General features: G+C 37.0%; 2 long non-coding RNA genes across 3 annotated transcripts; both read right to left on the reverse strand.

Annotated features, from left to right (window-relative positions):
- Window positions 1-1098: 1098 nt before the first annotated feature.
- LOC121242990 lies at window positions 1099-15526 on the reverse strand. Its single transcript, XR_005936036.1, has 4 exons — window positions 14826-15526; window positions 14367-14374; window positions 7947-7952; window positions 1099-1112 (listed from the first exon to the last, which is right to left on the reverse strand). It is a non-coding gene; the product is annotated as an uncharacterized LOC121242990 (long non-coding RNA).
- A 4796-nt stretch (window positions 15527-20322) lies between these two features.
- On the reverse strand, window positions 20323-22661 carry LOC121242987. Of its 2 annotated transcripts, XR_005936031.1 has the most exons (3): window positions 21509-22661; window positions 21064-21429; window positions 20323-20650 (listed from the first exon to the last, which is right to left on the reverse strand). It is a non-coding gene; the product is annotated as an uncharacterized LOC121242987 (long non-coding RNA). The 2 variants fall into 2 exon arrangements; XR_005936030.1 differs by having other exon boundaries at window positions 21064-22661.
- Between the last annotated feature and the right edge of the window lie 4 nt (window positions 22662-22665).

Raw genomic sequence — 22665 nt, forward strand, 5'->3', positions numbered from 1 at the left:
TCCTCCTTGCACATCCAACTTGGCTAGAACCAAACGATGTTGTCCCACACCACCAAAATCTTTGAAATAAATCATAGGCTTGTGCTAGAGAGAGAATTATTTGTGCTCAACTAAGCCGACCAAGCATAAAAAAGGATCTACATATTTGTCCTCCAGCAGAAGTACACAAAACAGATTTGCACAAACCAGAAAAGCCCAAACTCTTCTATATAGAAGGTTACGAGGTCAAAAACACAAAATGAGAAAAGACCTCAAAAATCACGTCGTAGTTTATAATCCTCAAAAAATCATATACCTAAACATGACCATCAAGACCAACTGCACAAGTAGAGAAATAATTGTTCAAACAAGGATAAATACTTCCTAAGAAAAATGAGATGAAACAAAAAAAAACTAGCAAATCACAATCTCTCCCTGCAGTTAAACAAATGCTTAATCAAAATTTTCAACTAGACATGAGAAAAGTTCATTCTTCATAAATCATTAACACGAGAACTTGGCTACAGCAAAGTCCAAACTCTTCCATATAGAATGCACGACGACAATATCCTAGGCATATACCAACCTATCCTTCAATGTGAAACCGATTCCAAAGCCACCAACACTAGGACAGCAACCAGACCACAATAAATTAAAATCTTGCATAAACCTCCAGCCTGCATAAAAGGTCAAAATATGGAATGGCAAAATCAATCATCTTAGGGCATACCGAGTTGTGCACGTGCAAGTAAATGCTGGTAAAAACATGAGCCAGGACAAATGAGCTGATAAGCAGTGCAAGAAGTAGCCCACACCCAACCGCCAATTTTCAAGTACTTTTCCAAAGATTCGTGCTTTCCATGCTAGCCAAGCATTAAAAAAAAAAAAAAAAAAAAGGACAGTGATAAAAACCCGTGCTCTAATAAGAGAGAACCAAATTGGTCTGGAGAAGCCAACTTTGCCTGAATCCACCATGATAGAAACCCAGAAACATGAACTAGGACCACCAACACACTGATTGCTGCTACAAAAATATACCGTGTTGATGCGGCCACCCGTTATCTTTCCACTATTGACAAAGGAGATTTTCTTTGCTCCGTGAAACCAGTCTCAGCATTGACTTCCTCCCTAAACTGAGACCTGACTCAAGAGCCAGATTTGACCTAGTCTTAGCTTGGAATTAATGGGTCGGCAGAAGTATTTAGTGAACCCAACACTCTATGCCTTCGCTCAAGTCGGGCCTATGAATTTAAATTGCATAGGCTATATTCAAGGTCACCATGATTACAATACGTAAAGTAAATGATAGCAATACATGTCAACTGGATTGAATACCTCATTTGTGAGGATTTCTTTTCATTATAAAGGCACTGCCGTACACATTACAAGGCTACAGTCAAGCCATTTACAGCAATAGAATCTGTCTAAATAAGGAAACTATGACTAATTACAAGGTCTGTACAACTATAAATACATGCCATATATGTACACCTAAAAAAGGGAAGTCGTATGTTGTCTGGCCAGCACATATCCCATTGACATCCCCACTCAAATTGATGCCGGTCGATCAAGAAGCATCAATTTGCCCACCAAAAACTGATGACGTTGTCATGTCATGGCCTTTGTAAACACATCAGCTATCTGGAGGTCAATGGAAATATGAGGGAGAGAAATAATACGAGTGTCCAAGACTTCTCGAATGGAGTGACAGTCCACCTCAATTTCTTTTGTACGTTCATGAAAAAGGGGATTGATAGAAATTTGAATGACACTAGTGTTGTCAACATGGAGAGTAGTAGGGTCCGACTAAGCACAACGAAGCTCAGTTGAGAGCCCACAAAGCCAGAGAATCTCAGAACAAGCAACCGACATCGCACGGTATTTAGATTCAGTGGAAGATTTAGAGACACAATCATGTTTCTTACTCTTCCTAGATATCAAAGAGTCACCAAGAAACATACACCAACCCGTGACAGATCGTCGCGTCTCAGATCATCTGGCCCAATCAGCGTCACTGTAAGCGACAAGGCAAAGAAAAGTCCCAGCGAGGAAGAACAAACCACGGCTAGGGGACCCTCGAAGATATCAAATAATGCAACGAACAACAGCTAGATGTAGATGATGTGGAGCCTGCATAAACTGACAAACATGCTGGACAGCGAAGGAAATATCAAGCCGAGTAATAGTCAAATAGTTCAGGCTACCCACTAACTGTTGAAACACAGTAGGGTCAGAAAGGAGATCACCCTCCTAACAACGATATGTCATGTTTACTTCCAGAGGAGTATCCATAGAAGAAGTATCATGAAGGTCAGCCATAGTAATCAACTCCTGAATGTATTTATGTTGATTCAAAAAGATGTCTAATGGATCAGTATAAACTTCCAACCCCAAGAAGTACGTAAGAGGACCCAGATCCTTCATATGAAATGAGGCCTAAAGATGCTGCTGCAGTCGAGTAATCAAGGCGGAATCCATCCTAGTAAAATAGGAGATTAGCTACCTAGCTACCATATCTTAAAGAAAACCCTAGTTTTCCTTTGATACCCTCCCTCAAATTGATGCTAGTGAGTCGACTAGCAACTATTTGCTAACTAGGTATTGATGCCGTTGACGAGTCAAATCTTTGGTGAAGATATCAGCTACTTGGTGTTCAGTGGACACATGAGGAAGAATTATAGCTTTAAACTCATAGGCATCTCGAATATAGTGACAATCAACCTCAATGTGCTTCGTACGTTCATGAAAAACTGGGTTGGCTACAATTTGAATGGCACTTGTATTATCACCATGAAGAGGTATGGAATGTGCCTGTGCAAAGCCGAGTTCTGAAACTTACGGCATAGGAAATATTATGGCGCGTGATGGTGAGATAAATCAAGCTGCCAACCAACTTACGGTATAAAGTAAGATCCGAGAGAAGTTCGCCTTCATCTTGCCTATACTTAACATTCACCTCCTAAGGAGCATCAACTGGAGTAGTATCTTCCAATCTCCCTAACTGAATTTGGTCTTGAATATACTTGTGTTGATTGAGAAAAAAACCATGTGGCTGAGACCTAACTTCCAACCCTAGAAAGTAGGTAAGATCCCCAATATCCTTCATGTGAAACACATTATGAAGATGTTGCTGAAGTTTTTAAATCAAAAGTCCATCTGAACCAGAGATGATAATATCATCTACATATACCAATAAAAATACTACTCTAGCATCGCCCTTGTGCAAAAATAAGGAAGCATCGTACTTACTTTTCTTAAAAGAAAACCTTAGCAAAGTATAGCGAAATTTCTCAAAACAAGCTCGAGAAGCTTGTTTAAGACCATACAAAGACCTCTTCAATTTATAAATAGCCGCAGGGGAGGAAATAGGCATACCGGATGGAAGTTTTATGTAGATGTCTTCCTTTAGATCGACATGCAAGAAAGCATTATTGACATCCATTTGACATAATTGCCAAGATTTAGAAGCAGCAAGAACAAATAACAAGCGAACAGAAGTCATCTTGGCAACCAGAGCAAAAGTCTCATCATAATCTATGCCATACTCTAGGCGATTCTCCAAAGCAACCAATCTAGATTTGTATCGTTCCTATGAGCCATCAGAATTAAGTTTTACGGAGTATACCCATTTACTACCAATTGGTTTGATAGAAGTCCTCCACTGATAAGCCACCTTGAGAAAAATTAGCCATCTCAATTCCAACTGAAATCTTTGAGCAAAATTATTCTAAGTGTAGATTCTCTTCAAATACTCCCACATAGCTTTGGAGGTCTTGTAGGGTCATAGATTGAGGATGATGTGAGGCTCAATAGAACCTAGGATCCAAGACATGATCTTGGCATCCTCACTCTCCCATGTAGACAATTCCTTTGTACCATCAAGGGCTGGAATAGTCCCATCAACATGACCCCAGAGTTCTTTACCCTTGACAAGAAGCTGAAAGTGAAATGCCCAAACATAATAATTTTTCTATTAAACCGAATGCACAAGGAATCATATTTTTCAGATGCCATGAAAACAGACCAAGAGCAAGAAAAGAGAGCTGCTGCCATGAAATAGAGGACCCCAGGAAAATCAAGAAACTACAAGCAGCCTCTGGAAAAAACAAAAAATAGAAACCAAAAGATTTTAGGGTTGGCCGAGGAAGTGCAAAAAAATAGAAAATCAGAGTAGCTCTAATACCATGTCAGATTTTGGTCTAGTACCTCTTTGAGGTGCTTTCTTCTCATTATATAAAAAATAGTTCCATAAATAATTACAAAGATAAGATTGAAAATTCAATTTGAATCTCAACAAACTGCATATTTCTCTTATCTAAACTAACCTGATTTTATCCTATCTAAATATGTACAAGTTTAATTTAAATACAAGATAAGATTAGTAAATAAATCCTAATTTATTGAAATTAAGTTCTGTTGTATCCCAGTAAAATAGGAGATTAGCTGCCTAGCTGTCATATCTTAAAGAAAACTCTAGTTTTCCTTTGATATGCCTCACACCAACATTCATTTTTAACAGCCTCATAATAACCTGATGGAATGGGAATGGAAGATAAAGCAACATGGAGAGATGTATGCAAAAAACAACACCGATTAAGAGGACAAGATACTCATGGAGCGGGAGTCCGAATCCCCGTAGAAGATACAGTCTAAACAAGTTCGGAAGGCAGATCGGGCTCAAAAAGGGGCAAAGTTGGCCGTCATCTTTCATACACAAGTCCAAGTCATCAAAATGCAGCAAAACATGCATATCAGGCGAAGACTCAACATGAGTAGAAAAGAACGACTGATTTTCAAAGAAAGCAACATAATGGGAGACACGAAATCTATTAGAGTATGGATCATAGCAGACATAGCCTTTCTATGATAATTTATGACGTTCATGGGATGGCAAATGAACAAAACAAACAAAATCAAAAGTATGCATATCAAGATAACTAGGATGTTGATGATAATGATAAAGACGAAAGTAAAGAGTTTCAAAATTCAAGACACTAGAAGACAATCTATTAATTAAATAAACTGTTGTAGACAAGGCCTTAACAAAGAATTTAGGCAGAACAAAAGATTGAAGCAACAATGTACGAACAACATCCAACAATTTTTTATTCTTACGTTCAGTAACACCATTTTGCTTAGGTGTATAAGGACAAGAATGGTTACAAACAATGCCTTTTTGTTGGAGAAAATCATGAGACTCACGAGATATATATTCGCCACCTGAATCAAACCTTAAAATTTTGATCCCTAAAGAAAATTGATTCTCAACATAGGCGATGAATTGTTGAAAGACAGAGAAAACCTCATATTTAGAACAAAGAAAATAAATACAGGTATACTTGATATAATCATCAATGAAAGTGATAAAGTATTTATAATTCGCATGTGAAATAACAGGAGAAATTCTCCACACATCACTAAGAATCAAATCAAAACAACATTCAATATGACTACCATGAGGGAAATGAAAAAGACTGACTTTTACCTAATTTGCATGTGGAGCATCAATCAAAAGAAAGATGAGATGAAAATTGATCTTTATTGCCCAGCCGTCCAGAGTTTACTAAATGAGATAAAACAACAGAGTCAGGATGACCCAACTGTTTATGCCATACTTCACCCTTATTATTTACAGTTAGACAAGCTAAAGAAATAACAGCAGGAATGGAGAAATGCAGAGTAAACAATCGTTCAACTTTAGGCCCCTTCACGAGTATCTTCCCCGATACCTGATCTTGCACAAGACAACCACCACGAGAAAAACGAATATCACAATTGTTATCAACCAATTGTCCTACTTATATAAGACTAGTAGGACGCTCAGGAGATACACAATATCTCTAACTGTAGAGTTAATATCACCAACAACATGAATAGATAACTGACTACCATTAGCAATTTGAATGTGCGACGATCCATTATAAGTCTGAACATTGCTAAGAGTAGCAGAAGACCTAATCATGTGATTAGATGCACCAAAATCAACAAGCCAAGATAAGGATGGTAGTGAACTTGGTAAGGTGGAAAAGGTTGAAATAATCATCTGCTAGACCATCTCAAAAGCAAAAGCAAATGCATCACCAACAATAGCAAAATTAGCGAAAGAAGGACCTACAGTAGCCTAATAATCATTAGCCTGAAGATTTTTGAGACGAATAGGACATTCTTTGATAATATGCCCTGGCTTCTTACAGTAGCTGCAAGATTTCCATGCACATTGAGCAGCAATATGGTTGTATTCCTTGCAACTGAAACATTGAACTTTTCACATGTCTCATCTGCCTTTCTCGTGAGTAGCATAAGCCACTACATTTGGTATCATTTTGTCTTGCTGGCAAGTGGCCTATGTGGCAAGACGTTGTTCCTCACAAAATAACTCTCCAAAACAAACATCCAAAGAAGGCAATGGACCACAATTCATCAAATTTGAGCGAGTAGCCTTAAATTCAGATAACTTCAAGAACTGAGTTCGCTTGCTTTGTTCATGAACTTCCTGCACAATAGAGAGATTCTTCTAGTACCTTGGCATAAATCATGTCAGTAAATTCTCCTCAGAGATTATGAAACCCAGAAAAATAATCTTGAAATGAGAGATCGCCCTAAGTGTAATTGACGATCTCGTACTCCAACTAAAAACGCCAAGCAGAATTGTCTTGATTATACTCTTTTCTTAAGTATTCTCACATAGATTTAGCAGTCTTATATAGCCACAAATTGAGAACAATAAGAGGATCAACAGATCCTAAAATCCATGTCATCACCCAAGCATCTTTGATCTTCCAATGAGCCAACCTAGGAAGCTCAATAGGAGCGGGAACACTACCATCTATATGACCCCATAATTCTTTCCCATAACAAATAAGCGAAATTGAAATTTCGAGACAGAATAGTTCTTACCTGTGAATTTCACAGCAAAGGAGTTTAAAGACATGATGCTCGTAAAAGAAAAAAAAACACAAGTCCAACCAAGAAGAATACCTGCCCAATCACCACAAAATGTGCCGATTGAAGCCTAGCACCTCAAACCGAGCCACCAAATGTGTGCTAGCCACCAAAAAGCTAAACAAAGGATGCCGACAGAACCACAACCAACCAAAAGAAGGATGCCGACAACCAACAGTGTCAAAGTAGTCACCCACCAACGAAAAAATGTCTTAGCCCAGCCACAACCAAAAAAAATCACAAAAAGTGCCAACAGTCTCAAAATTGTCACCCACCAATGAAAACAAAATCTCACGGGAAAGAACCGAGAGGATTTCTAAGTGATGGCTCTAAAACCATTACCTCATTTGTGAGGATTTCTTTTCATTATAAAGGCACTGTCATGCACATTACAAGGCTAGAATCAAGCCATTTACAGCAATAGAATATGTCTAAATAAGGATACTATGACTACTTAAAAGGTTTGTACAGCTATATATACATGTCATATATGTTCACCTAAAGAAGGGAAGTCGTATAATGTGTGGCCAGCACATATCCCGCTGACAAGACATATCTTTGTTCAAATAGAAGTTCCAAATCCTTCTCGAAATGCCAACTACGCTAGAACCCACAGTCGAAATGGCAGTACTCCACCAAAAAGATCTATGACCTAAATCGAACAGAAGCCACAACATCGTGTTTCAAAGAACTTGTATGTGCTTAAGGTGACTAAGCCATTTAAGCTAAAACAGTGTGTACGTATTTGTACTCCTATAGATGAAAAGCAATAGATATATATGCACAAGCAAACTCACCACGCAAAAATTATGTGGCAATGGCAGTAAAACCTACAGAAAAAATCACGTACGGAACAGAGGCTTTCCTGACAGAAAAACATATCTACACCCATCGTCACAAAGCAAACCTACCATACAGGAAAAGATCATGTTACACACTGGTAACCTGCCACCAACCAATGACAAAGGAAATGATAGTAATACATATATGTGTTCCCATAGAAGAATACCAAATCCTTCTTGGACATCCAACTGGACCAGAACCCAACGTGAAAACATGTCATACCACACCACCAAAATCTTTGGAATAAATCATAGGTTTGTGTTCAACTAAGCCGGCCAAGCATAAAAAAGGATCTACATATTTGTCCTAGTATAGAACTACATAAAACAAATCTACAGAGACTCTGAAAAATTAGTTGTCCAAGAAGGTCTGTGTAGATTTGTTCAAAAAGTCATAATCTTCAAAAAATCATATGCCTAAAAATGACCCTCCAGACCAATTGCGCAAGTAGAGAAATAATTGTTCAAAAAAGTATAAAGACTCCCCTGGGTAAACGAGACAAAAGTAACACTTCCATCAAGTCACACTCACTCGTTGCTGCTAAACTAAGGCTTAATCATTTTCAGCAAGACGTGAGAGAAGTTCATTCTTCATACATCATTAACATAGGAACTTAGGTACAGAAAAGTCCAAACTCTTCTATATAGATGCTTACGAGGTCACCAACACAAACGACCAACGACCTCAAAAAATCACCTCTTAGTTTATAATCCTCGAAACATCATATGCCTAAACATGACCCTCAAGACCAATTGCACAAGTAGAGAAATAATTGTTCAAACAACTAGAAACCCTTCCTAAGGAAAACAAGACGAAAAAAAAACTTCCAGCAAATCACACTCTCGCTGCAGTTAAACAAAGGCTTAATCAAAATTTTCTACTAGACATGAGAGAAATTCATTCTTCATAAATCATTAACATGGGAACTTGGCTACAGCAAAGTCCAAACTCTTCCATATAGAATGCATGATGACAATATCCCAGGCATATACCAACCTATCATTCAGTGTGAAACCGCTTCCAAAGCCACCAACACAAGGACAGCAACCAATCAATAAATCAAAATCTTGCATAAACCTCCAACTTGGAAAAAAGATTAAAATACTGAATGGCAAAACCAATCATCTTAGGGCCTACCGAGTTGTGCACGTGCAAGTAGATACTGCTAGAAACATGAGCCAAGACAAATGAGCTGATAAGCATTGCAAAAAGTAGTCCACATGCAGCCGCCAATTTTCGAATACTTTTCCAAAGATTCATGATTTCCATGCTAGCCAAGCATAAAAAAAAAAAAAAAAAGGACTGATAAAAATCCAATTGGTCTGGAGAAGCCAATTTCACTGGTATCCACCGTGATAGAAACTAGGTTGTACGACCACCGAGAACACATGTTAAAGAAAAATGGGAACATGATACCAACTCTCTATGAGATACCTAGATAAAAACATCTCTAAAAGTGTCTCGACTCATTTGGTTACATCAAATTAAGCATCCTTAATCCCTCTCAAGCCCAAATCACTCAGAGCAATGCCCAATCTCCATAAATGTTATGTATCCACAGCTATGTCGCAACTTCCAAGAAACAACATAACTTGCAAGCAGTGAATACAAACACAATACTGATGTGTTACCAATTAGTCTTCCCTTCGCCCTCATGTCATTTGGTTTTAATCCAACCGCTTTCGCAGCAATGTCTCTTTAGACCGCATCATTCATGGTCATAGATAACATATCAAAGTAGCATAAACTAAAACCTCAACCTCATGACATGGTCAACTATCTCCTAAGGGCCTAAATAATATAGGTCATCAATTATTACATATAGGACTCACACGGTGAGGAAGCAAGAATCCACTCACTCACCTCTACAATAGGTTGTAACACTATATGTACTATGAACTAATGCTATTGTGGAGTTCTCTCTCCAAAAAAGAGTGTATGTCTAATCTCAATACATAGTACATATCTTAGCCTAATCGCTATCTCGGTACCTAGTAAACAATTCTTCAATGGCCCCGAAGGAGGTAAGCAGATATTCGACACAGAGCAATTATGAAACAAATCCAACAATATAAGTTAGTGAACAAAAAGCTTGGGAAAAGATACGCATCTCAGCTGCATAAGCATAAATAATCTTCCTGCCCAAAGATGATTTTCCTTTATGACCATAATCAGGTCAGAAACTCTGATAAATTAGTTGTCCAAGATGGTTTATGAGGTCACCAACACAGAACGACCAAAGAGCTCAAAAAATCATGTCATAGTTTATAATCTTCAAAAAATCATATGCCTAAAACGACCCTCAAGACCAATTGCACAAGTAGAGAAATAATTGTTCAAACAAGTAGAAAGACTTCCTAAGGAGACCAGAAAAAAATTCAAGAAAATCACACTTTCTCGTTGCAGTTAAACAAAGGCTTAATCAAAATTTTCTACTAGACATGACATAAGTTTATTATATATAAATCATTAACACAGGAACTTGGCTACAGCAATGTCCAAAGTCTTCCATATAGAATTCATGAGGAAACAATCCCAGGCATATACGAACCTAACATTCAGTGTGAAACCGCTTCAAAAGCCACCAACACTTGGACGACAACCAAACCACAATAAATCAAAATCTTGCATAAAACTCCAACCTGCAAAAAATGTCAAAATACTGAATGGCAAAACCAATCATCTTAAGGCATAACGAGTTGTCCACACACAGCCGCCAATTTTCAAATACTTTTCCAAAGATTCAAGCTTTCCATGCTAGCCAACCATAAAAGAAAGGTCAATGATAAAAATTTCTGCTCCTATAAAAGAATACCAAATTGGTATGCAGAAGCCAACTACGTTTGAATCCACCATGATGAAAATATAGAAACATGAACCAGGATCAACACACAGCAAAAATATACCGCATGAATGCAGCCACCCGCCGATTAAAAATGCCCAATACAAATGCCACTTTTTCAAATACACCGTTACTTAAAATTAAACAAAGGATTAACATGCCAGCACCAACCGTAAATAAATCAAATAAGGAACATCATCGTGACATCTCAGCAAAAGTGCAATAAAGAGAAGGAAAAATAACAGTTTTCTTGTTTCTGCAGGCACTTAGAGGAACTTATTTGCACTTATGGTTTCCAAGCGAGGCAAACATAAAGCATGTCCACGTTACAAGTTGGAAGCCAGCCACTTATGGTTTCCAAGCGAGGCAAACATAAAGCATGTCCGCATTACAAGTTGGAAGCCAGCCAACCATAAAGTGTAGTTTTAATCCTGTAGAAGGCACCATATTGATCAGCACAACAAATCATAGCTGCAACCAACTGCAGTAAAAAGTTGTGCCAAATTCCATGAGATACATCATATACTAAACAGGTTTGCAGTCGAGGGGGAAAATATGACTAGACTTATATGCGAAAAGTGTGAGAGCAGAAAAAATAACCGGTGCCTTGCTTCTATGGGATCGTGCAATCCAGACAATAAACAAGGCCCTCTTAGTCAAACGTTAAATGCCCAAGCAAATGTGATATGCAGATAGGAACAAATAAATGTTCCCCTTGCTTCTGCGGCTCCTTAAATTACAAGAATAAACTCTGTTGCTCAAATCACAAGCATAACCACGACAAATTCAACAGTCTCATGACCTATCAGGAACATAGTTTTGAGCAAGGTTCCTTAGTATTTTGAGTGCACCTGGTCGAGACTTCCATATCAGAAAAACACAAGCAATAATCAGAAGGATATATATACCCATAGGTTACTTGGTGCTGAAATGTGTCGAATACTGTGAAAGCTTTGGACCAGTACCAAACTTGATTGGACACATAAGAAATCAGAACTCATTGACTTCCCTAACCAAGATAAAGATGAATAAACCAACAACCTGGTTTCTGAATACCATAAGACGATTTTCCCTCTGATTTCACTAACCAAGACTAATGTAAGCAAATATTTGAGGTTATAATTTGCAGGAGCCTAACTCATCAATCAAAGACGAATAAACCACAAACCTGGTTTCTGGTTTGACCTCTATATAAACCAAGATGAATGCCATAAGACGATTTTCCCTCAGCAGCTATAACCAAGTCACAAACTCTGAAATTACCGACCAAAAAGGGTACTAGATTACAAACAAAATCATGCAATAAATTAAAATTTTATAACTCTTATAATTGGATGTCTTGGGGAATGTTTGGGGAATGAAATGAGATGAAAATTCTGTGAACAGTAATGAAATAGTTTGAATTAAGATGTTTTATTGGATCTTGGGAAAGGAGAGAAAAAATTTAATAAAAATATATTATAAAGTTAAAATATTGTTAAAATATAATTTTTTCATATAATTTTTGTTTTGAAATTTGAAAAAGTTAGGAAAAGTTGGAATAATTAGGTAATGATTAGATGAAAAATTTGAAAATTTGAAATTGAAAAGTGTTTTTGTTTGAGTGATGTTTAGGAAGAAAATTGCGAAAAATTTTCAAATGAGATGAGATGGTTTGTGTTCCCAAATAACACCTAAGACAAGAAAATGCAAACCCAACGCCACAAAATGATAAAGAAATACTATCGAAACAAGCCCTATGGAACAACCAATGAGATGGTTTCAAACATTATCCCCACCAAGTATCCATAAGGATTTCATAAATTATCTATAAAACCACAAATACTAGGATATGGAAGAGTAGAACATGGAAATACAACAAGACACTACAACATAGAAGCGAGCATCACATGAAAGTGGAAATCCGATTGTTGCTCGCATTCAATTCCTTGCAAAATTTCACTGAAAGACACAAAATCCAAGCTCTATTTCATGGTAGTTGTGAAGTAAAAGAATGTAATTGTAAAAGAAACAGATGAAAAGAAAAGCAAGAGTATTCAAAAGCATGTAAAGATTAAGAAGCAGAACAGAGCATAAAACATAAAATGACATAGCCTTTGGTCCAAACCCAGTTCGTGGCATTGCATGACCCCTTGGAATTATTCATTTAATCCACGTGACAACAGTGTAGATAAACAAATGAAAAGCAAGACTACTCAAAAACATGTAGGAAATTGAGAAGCAGAAGAAAACATAATAGATAAAATCATGTAGCCTTAGTTCAAACCCATTGCATGACCCCTTGTTAAGCCCTCAACAAAAACACCTCTTAAAAACGGTATCAAATTATAAGGCAAACCAGCAAGAAATGCATGTACACAAGCAGAAAATTTCTCCTTTTTTTAATTCAATTTTCTTTAATGTTTTAAGAGCTCAAATCAGGAGATATCACACGTACCAGTTAAGCATCATCACCCAAGATCAAGAATGGGGGACTCCATAAAAGATGCAACTTCGAAAGGAAATCCAAACCTACACTTCAATGGAATTTAGATAGAAAACATGTTAAAGCATCCTACTCTAACTGGTTCACAACAGAAATGCCACTTTTTTTAAATACCAAATTAAAGGGTTATCATGCAGCCACGGAGAAAGTAATCTGGCATTTGTAGATTTACTTTTGTATAATTCCTTTGTGTCTAAAATATTTTACTTTTATTAATATACAGCAAAAGAATGACCAACATAATTTGTTACTCTTGATTTGAAGTACCCAACAATTGACCAACATAATTTGTTAGCAATATGTGTACGTGTGTGTGTATATAAATGTTATATAGAAGTCATTTTTGTTTAATACTTAAATATGCAAATATTTAAATAAAAAAATCAAAATAACAAATTACATATTAATTAGTTGGAAGTCTATGGTATAAGATTTTCATATAAAATTTATATATATATATATCTGCATATATATTTCTGCTGTTGAAAGTTGTTTGGGATGACAAATTTTGGGTCTTTCCTCTTTCCTCCCTTTCCTTTTTCTTGTCCTTTAATGAAAAGATAGGTTTCCAATGGACCCCCTCAGTCGGTGCAAATGCATAAAATAGTAGGTCCTGTGAGTGCCTCGAAATGAGAGTGAACACTTGCATCTCAATTGGTTACACATGTGAGTGCCTCAAAATGAAAAATCTATAAATAATTAAATAGTAATAAAATAATCTGAGTTAAAATTTTTAAAAAATGAGAGAGAAAATTTAAATAAAAAATTCATGAAGTTAAAAGAAACACAAAAGGAATTTGTAGAAAACAAAAGTTCTATGATCTGTCCACATGTTCGCATATTTTTACGATGATTTCTCTAGGTTTAATTGAAGTACAATACAAGCATTTTGAAAGGTTAAAAAATGAGGAAAAAGACCTGCAGTTAGTGCTGGTAGTTGTTTGCAAATATGAACTCTCTGTCCTTTCTTCCCTTCTAAGCATTTTAGTGTATGATTAGTTATGAAAGAAGGATTTTGTAAATGGTGTAAAAAAATGTGTTCCGAGAAGGTTCTGAGAATATTCATATTATGGAAGGTAAGAACAAAATGGTAATAGTTTCATGGTGACCCACTAGAGTGCTTCGTCGAGTACTGCCACTATCCAATTGAGACCACCAAGCTGGCACGGAAAAAATAAAATAAAATTTCATGTTTCAAGCACTATATCTACCATTACTTTCATATTTATAGAACTCCTGTGAGTCTTTCACAGGATCCCTAAGAAAAACTCGGACAAGGGACCCTCAACGGTGCTTGTAGATATCCTCACAAAAGTTCATAAACTTGCAAGACTCCAACCGATGTATTTGTAGTTAAACGAACTTCAAACAATAAAAATAACTCCAAAATAAATAAGCCTCTCGTAACAAGCCGAACCATTAATGGAGACCCAAGCAGTCCAAATCTAATTATAAATGTAAATTTAAAAGGAACATGCATGAACAGCTCTACAAAAATAAACAGTGCACATGAATTTTGAATTTCCAAGCAATGCAATAAATCACAACGATAATAAGCTCTCAAATAGTCATCTCAGCATTCAGTTCATAGAGCCATACAACCAAAAAGGAAAAGACACTGGTAAATGCCGACTGTAAACCTGAGGACGGTGCTCCACATTTGTAATCCTGTAGAAGATAACCAAATTGATCTCGACAATACATGCCTAATAAGTCAATATATTCTTCCCTTACAATAAATCTTCATAGCACCATCTACACCATCATAAATTCATAACACCAACCATAAAGTAAAAGACACTGTCAAACATTGTAAAACTGTCGACCGTAAAATAAAGGAAAAATAAGGGCAGTGCTCCATATTTGTAACCCAGTACAAGAAATCCTTGATCGGAGGTCACTATCCTCAATAAGTTTTTTCTGTAGTCTAATGAGAGCATTAACTATCATAGCCTTTTAACTGCCACCAAATCATCAAACCATTATATCCCCACACAATCCAACAATTCAAATCCATTCTGACTTCAAAATCCAAACTCCTATACAGAATGCATGAAGTAAACTATACTTTTCCCATTCAGAGCGCAATCACACTTAAGCATATCCAAATCTCTTAGATAACTACCAAAAACACCGATAAATCCCATCTTCCAATGAGGCTGTAATGCAGAATGATACAACTTATCATCTTAAGGTCTAACAAGTAACAAGTATGGAAAATGTGCAAGTGGATTCTGGAAAAAACATGAAGTGCAACCACACTTAAAAGCATGCAAATGTATTAGATAACAGCCAAACAAAAATAAACCAAAAGTTACTTAAAGATCCAACATACAATGAGGTTGTAATGCGGAATGACACACAACTTATCATGAGGAGAAGGCGAGTGGGTGGTGTAGTCAAAAGTTGCCGGAAAGGCAACAATAGATGAGATAGGGACACTGGAGTAGAAGAGAGAATTAGTTTTGTATGGCAGACATTGCTGAGACCATCAAACATAATAAATCCCATATGGATTGCCACATTGTGTGATGTAGTAAAATTGATGTCAAACCATTCAATATTAACATAATAGAACCCCTCAAACCAAATAACACAGCGTGTTAATTATTAGAACTATAAAAAATATTTGATTCAGATATCCAAAATAATTTGGCTCGAGTGCTAATTATATATAAATGGATAAAATAAATATAAGGAGGTATTTTTTATAATAATAAGACACAAGTGGAATCCAATCACGATGAAATAAAAGGAGAACAGGTTTGACATGAAGTTGGGACGGTGCGAGTTATAATGAATGAACATAGGTTGGAGCGGGGGAAGTTTCAAACAGGACAAATTGTGAAACATTGTGAAAGATTAAGGATAGATGGTTTTGTTCATGCAATATGATGCTAAGAGTAATGAATGTGCAAGTGGATTCCAGTAGAAACAGGATAAATGTTCTTCTTAGTGAATGTGCTTCTAGAATCACATACTAAATAATTGAATTTAAATTTTTTTAAGTAGTCGTTACCATGCTACCAACCTAAAAGGAAAGGACGGTTAAACTCATTCTTACCAAGCTAGCCAACTTAAAAGGGAAGGACCGTGATTCATCTGTGTGCTCCAGTAGAATAAAGCCAAATCAATCTGGAAAAGACAACTTCATTGGAAGCAACAAGAAATTTGCTGTACCACACTACAACAAATTTTTGACTTAAAAAAAAAAATCATAAGGAACCATTTGTGCTGATGGTTACAACTTGGAAACCAGCTAACCAGATAACTTATTGGTTTTAATCTCACAGACGACACCATATTCATCAGGACGATAAAACTTTGCTCTTAAAAACAAAAATGACCAAAACCCTCAGCAAATCATGCAATAAGTTATCAATTTATATTCCTCTTAAAAACAGATGCCTAAGAAAAGAAAATGCAAACACAATGCCACAAAATGAAAAAACAAATATCGAAACAAGCCCTTCTACAGACGAGATGATATGGTATCCATAAGGATTTCATAATCAAATGTAAAACCACAAATATTAGGAAAATGAAGTGGGTGGCTGGGCTGGGCTGGGCAGTCAAGTTTTGCAGGAAAATTGTAGTGAAGGCAAAGCTACTGAAATGCAGCCTGACCCATTTCATGGCATTGCATGATCCCTTGAAATTATTCATTTAGGCCACCCAGATGCAGCCTGACAATACACACAATATAGATAAACACAAGAAAAGCGTGTGGAAAATTGAGAAGCAGAAGAGAACAAAAAAAAAATACAAAATCAAGTAGTCTTAGCTAAAACCCATTTCAGGGTTCAGGGCATTGCCTGACCCCCCAGAATTGTTTACTTAATCTACGCAAATGCAGCCTGGCAATACACACAACATAGATAAGCAAATGAAAAGCATGTGGGAAATTGAGAAGCAGAAGAGAACATAAAGAACAGAATCACGTAGCCTTAGCTCAAACCCAATTTGTGGCATTGCATTACCCCTTGGAATTATTTATTTAGGCCACGCAGATGCAGCCTGACAATACACACAAAGTAGATAAACAATGAAAAGCAAGGGGGAAATTGAGAAGCAGAACAGAACATAAACAAAATCACAAAGCCTTAGCTCAAACCCATTTCAAGGCATTGCCTGACCCCTTTGATTTATTTATTCAAAACACGCAAAATGCAGCCTGACAATACACACAAAAGTAGATAGGCAAATGAAAACCATGTCGGAAATTGAGAAGCAGAAGAGAACATAAAGAACGCCGCTCAGACCCATTTCATGGCATTGCATGATCCCTTGAAATTATTCATTTAGGCCAACCCAGATGCAGCCTGACAACACACAATGTAGATAAACAAATGAAAAGCAAGGGGGAAATTGAGAAGCAGAACAGAAAAAAAAAGACAAAATCACAAAGCCTTAGCTCAAACCCATTTCATGGCATTGCCTGACCCCTTTGAATTATTTATTCAAACCACGCAAAATGCAGCCTGGCAATACACACAAAGTAGATAGGCAAATGAAAACCATGTGGGAAATTGACAAGCAGAAGAGAACATAAAGAACGTCGATCAAACCCATTTCATGGCATTGCATGATCCCTTGAAATTATTTATTTAGGCCAGCCCAGATGCAGCCTGACAATACACACAATGTAGATAAGCACATGAAATGCGTGTGGAAAATTGAGAAGCAGAAGAGAAAAAAAAAAAGAAAAAAACAAAATCAAGTAGTCTTAGCTCAAACCCATTTCATGGCATTGCCTGACCCCTTTGAATTGTTTATTTAACCTACGCAAATGCAGCCTGGCAATACACACAAAGTAGATAGGCAAATGAAAACCATGTGGGAAATTGACAAGCAGAAGAGAACATAAAGAACGTCGATCAAACCCATTTCATGGCATTGCATGATCCCTTGAAATTATTTATTTAGGCCAGCCCAGATGCAGCCTGACAATACACACAATGTAGATAAGCACATGAAATGCGTGTGGAAAATTGAGAAGCAGAAGAGAAAAAAAAAAAGAAAAAAACAAAATCAAGTAGTCTTGGCTCAACCCATTTCATGGCATTGCCTGAACCCCCCAGAATTGTTTATTTAACCTACGCAAATGCAGCCTGGCAATATACAGTACACACAACATAGATAAGCAAATGAAAAGCATGTGGGAAATTGAGAAGCAGAAGAGAACATAAAGAACAAAATCACGTAGCCTTAGCTCAAACCCATTTCATGGCATTGCATGACCCCTTGGAATTATTTATTCAGGCCACACAGATGCAGCCTGACAATACACACAAAGTGGATAAACAAATGAAAAGCAAGGGGGAAATTGAGAAGCAAAAGAGAACACAAACAAAATCACAAAGCCTTAACTCAAACCCACATTGCCTTTGAATTATTTATTCAAACCACGCAAAATGCAGCCTGGCAATACACACAAAGTAGATAGGCAAATGAAAACCATGTGGGAAATTGAGAAGCAGAAGAGAACATAAAGAATGCCGCTCAAACCCATTTCATGGCATTGCATGATCCCTTGAAATTATTCATATAGGCCACCCAGATGCAGCCTGACAATACACACAATGTAGATACACACATGAAAAGCATGTGAAAATTTGATAAGCAGAAGAGTACAAAAAAACAAAAAAGAAAATCAAGCTCAAACCCATTTCATGGCATTGCCTGACCCCTTTGATTTATTGATTCAAAACACGCAAAATGCAGCCTGACAATACACACAAAAGTAGATAGGCAAATGAAAACCATGCTGTGTCGGAAATTGAGAAGCAGAAGAGAACATAAAGAACGCCGCTCAAACCCATTTCATGGCATTGCATGATCCCTTGAAATTATTCATTTAGGCCAACCCAGATGCAGCCTGACAACACACAATGTAGATAAACAAATGAAAAGCAAGGGGGAAATTGAGAAGCAGAACAGAACAAAAACAAAATCACAAAGCCTTAGCTCAAACCCATTTCATGGCATTGCCTGACCCCTCTGAATTATTTATTCAAACCACACAAAATGCAGCCTGGCAATACACACAAAAGTAGATGGGCAAATGAAAACCAGAAGAGAACATAAAGAACGCCGCTCAAACCCATTTCATAGCATTGCATGATCCCTTGAAATTATTCATATAGGCCACCCAGATGCAGCCTGACAATACACACAACGTAGATAAACAAATGAAAAGCATGTGAAAAATTGAGAAGCAGAAGAGTACAAAAAACAAAAAAAAAAAAAAAAAAAACAAAATCAAGTAGTCTTAGCTCAAACCCATTTCATTGCATTGCCTGGCCCCCTTGGAATTATTTATTTAACAAAGAAAATGCAACCTCACAATATACGATAAGCAAATGAAAAGCATGTGGGAAATTGAGAAGCAGAAGAGAAGACGAAATAAAATCACGCAGTCTTAGCTCAAACCCATTCCATGCCATTGCATGACCACTTGGAAATATTTATTTAGGCCACGCAAATGAAAAGCATGTGGGAAATTGAGAAGCAGAAGAGAACATAAAGAACAAAATCACGTAGCCTTAGCTCAAACCCATTTCATGGCATTGCACGACCCCTTGTTATTATTTATTCTGGCCACGCAGATGCAGCCTGACAATACAAACAATGTAGGTAAACAAATGAAAAGCACGGGGGAAATTGGGAAGCAGAACAGAACAAAAACAAAATCACAAAGCCTTAGCTCAAACCCATTTCATGGCATTGCCTGACCCCTTTGAATTATTTATTCAAACCACGCAAAATGCAGCCTGGCAAAACACACAAAGTAGATAGGCAAATGAAAAACCATGTGGGAAATTGAGAAGCAGAAGAGAACATAAAGAACGTCGCTCAAACCCATTTCAAGGCATTGCATGATCCCTTGAAATTATTCATTTAGGCCAGCCCAGATGCAGCCTGACAATACACACAATGTAGATAAACACATGAAATGCCTGTGGAAAATTGAGAAGCAGAAGAGAACAAAAAAAAAAAAAAAAAACCAAGTAGTCTTAGCTCAACCCATTTCATGGCATTGCCTGAACCCCCCAGAATTGTTTATTTAACAGACGCAAATGCAGCCTGGCAATATACAGTACACACAACATAGATAAGCAAATGAAAAGCATGTGGGAAATTGAGATGCAGAAGAGAACATAAAGAACAAAATACGTAGCCTTAGCTCAAACCCATTTCATGGCATTGCCTTTGAATTATTTATTCAAACCACGCAAAATGCAGCCTGGCAATACACACAAAGTAGATAGGCAAATGAAAACCATGTGGGAAATTGAGAAGCAGAAGAGAACATAAAGAACGCCTTAGCTCAAACCCATTTCATGGCATTGCATGATCCCTTGAAATTATTCATATAGGCCACCCAGATGCAGCCTGACAATACACACAATGTAGATAAACACATGAAAAGCATGTGAAAATTTGAGAAGCAGAAGAGTACAAAAAAAAACACAAAATCAAGTAGTCTTAGCTCAAACCCATTTCATTGCATTACCTGGCCCCCTTGGAATTATTTATTTAAACCAAGAAAATGCAGCCTGACAATATACGATAAGCAAATGAAAAGCATGTGGGAAATTGAGAAGCAGAAGAGAACATAAAGAACAAAATCATGTAGCCTTAGCTCAAACCCATTTCATGGCATTGCCTGACCCCATGGAATTATTTATTTAGGCCACGCGGATGCAGCCTGACAATACACACAATGTAGATATAAACAAATGAAAAGCATGTGGGAAATTAAGCAGAAGAGAAAATAAAGAACAAAATCACGTAGCCTTAGGCTCAAACCCATTTCATGGAATTGCCTGACCCCTTGGAATTATTTATCTAGGCCATGCAGATGCAGCCTAACACTACACACAAAGTACATAAGCAAATGAGAAGCATATGGGAAATTTGAGAATAATAAGAGAACATAAAAAACAAATAGCGTAGTCTTAGCTCAAACCCATTTCATGCCATTGCATGATCACTTGGAAATATTTATTTAGGCCACGCAGATGCAGCCTGACAATACACACAAAGTAGATAGGCAAATGAAAACATGTGGGAAATTGAGAAGCAGAAGAGAACATAAAGAACAAATTCATGTAGCCTTAACTCAAACCCATTTCATGGCATTGCCTGACCCCTTGGAATATTTATTTAAACCACGAAAATTCAGCCTGACAATAGACACATTGTAGATAAGCAAATGAAACGCATGTGGGAAATTGAGAAGCAGAAGAGAACATAAAGAACGCCTTAGCTCAAACCCATTTCATGGCATTGCATGACCCCTTGAAATTATTTATTTAGGCCACACAGATGCAACCTGACAATACACACAATGTAGATAAACAAATGAAAAGCTTGAGGGAAATTGAGAAGCAGGAAGAGAACATAAAGAACACCTTAGCTAAAACCCATTTCCTGGCATTTCCTGACCCCCTGGAATTATTTATTTAGGCCACGCAGATGCAGCCTGACAATATACAATGTAGATAAACAAATGAAAAGCATGTGGGAAATTGAGAAGCAGAAGAGAACACAAGGAACAAACTCACGTAGCCACGCAGATGCAGCCTGTCAATACACAAAAAGTATATAAACAAACAAAAAACATGTGGGAAATTGAGAAGCAGAAGTGAACATAAAGAACAAAATCTTAGCTCAAACCCATTTCATGGCATTGCCTAACCCCTTGGAATTATTTATTTAAACCACACAAATGCAGCCTGACAATAGACACAATGTAGATAAGTGAATGAAAAGCATGTGGGAAATTGGGAAGCAGAAGAGAATATAATGAACAAAATACGTAGGCTTAGCTCAAACCCATTTCATGGCATTGCATGACCCCCCTTGGAATTATTTATTTAAACCACGCAAATGCAACCTGACAATACACGGTAGATAGACATGAAAAGCAAGACTAATCAATAGACTGTAGGAAATTGAGTAGCAGAAGAGAACAAAAAAGATAAATCACAAAGCCTTAGTTCAAACCCATTTCATGGAATTGCATGACCTTCATGGAATTGCATGACCCCTTGTTAAGCACTTAACGTATAAACCTCTTAAAACTGAAGGTGTCAAATTATGAGTCAAACCATCAAGACCGGCAAATATACAAGCACAAAGTTGCTCCTTTATTTAATTAGGATCTCTTTAAATATTACGATTTCAAAACACGAGATACAGTCTGCTTATAATCACACGTACCAGTCAAACATTATTACCCAAGATCAAGAATGCGGGGCTTCCATGAAAGATTTAACTTTGAAAACTTAACTCTAAATGGAAAATGCGGAAGAAGAAATCCAAACATACACTTTCACAGCAATTAGAGAGAACCCGTTAACGCATCCAACTCTAACTAGTTCGGGAATTGATTAAAAATGCACAATACAAATATGCCACTTTTTCAAATACACCGTGACTTATAATTAAACTGAGGATTAACATGCCAGCCGTGGAGAAAGTAATGGACAGATGATATCTTAATACCCCTGTAGAAGAAAAGGCCGTGGAGAAAGTAAAGGACAGATATATATTTGTATTCCGAACA

Source organism: Juglans microcarpa x Juglans regia, chromosome 8D (genome assembly GCF_004785595.1).
Source record: "Juglans microcarpa x Juglans regia isolate MS1-56 chromosome 8D, Jm3101_v1.0, whole genome shotgun sequence".
NCBI classification, from domain to species: Eukaryota; Viridiplantae; Streptophyta; class Magnoliopsida; order Fagales; family Juglandaceae; genus Juglans; species Juglans microcarpa x Juglans regia.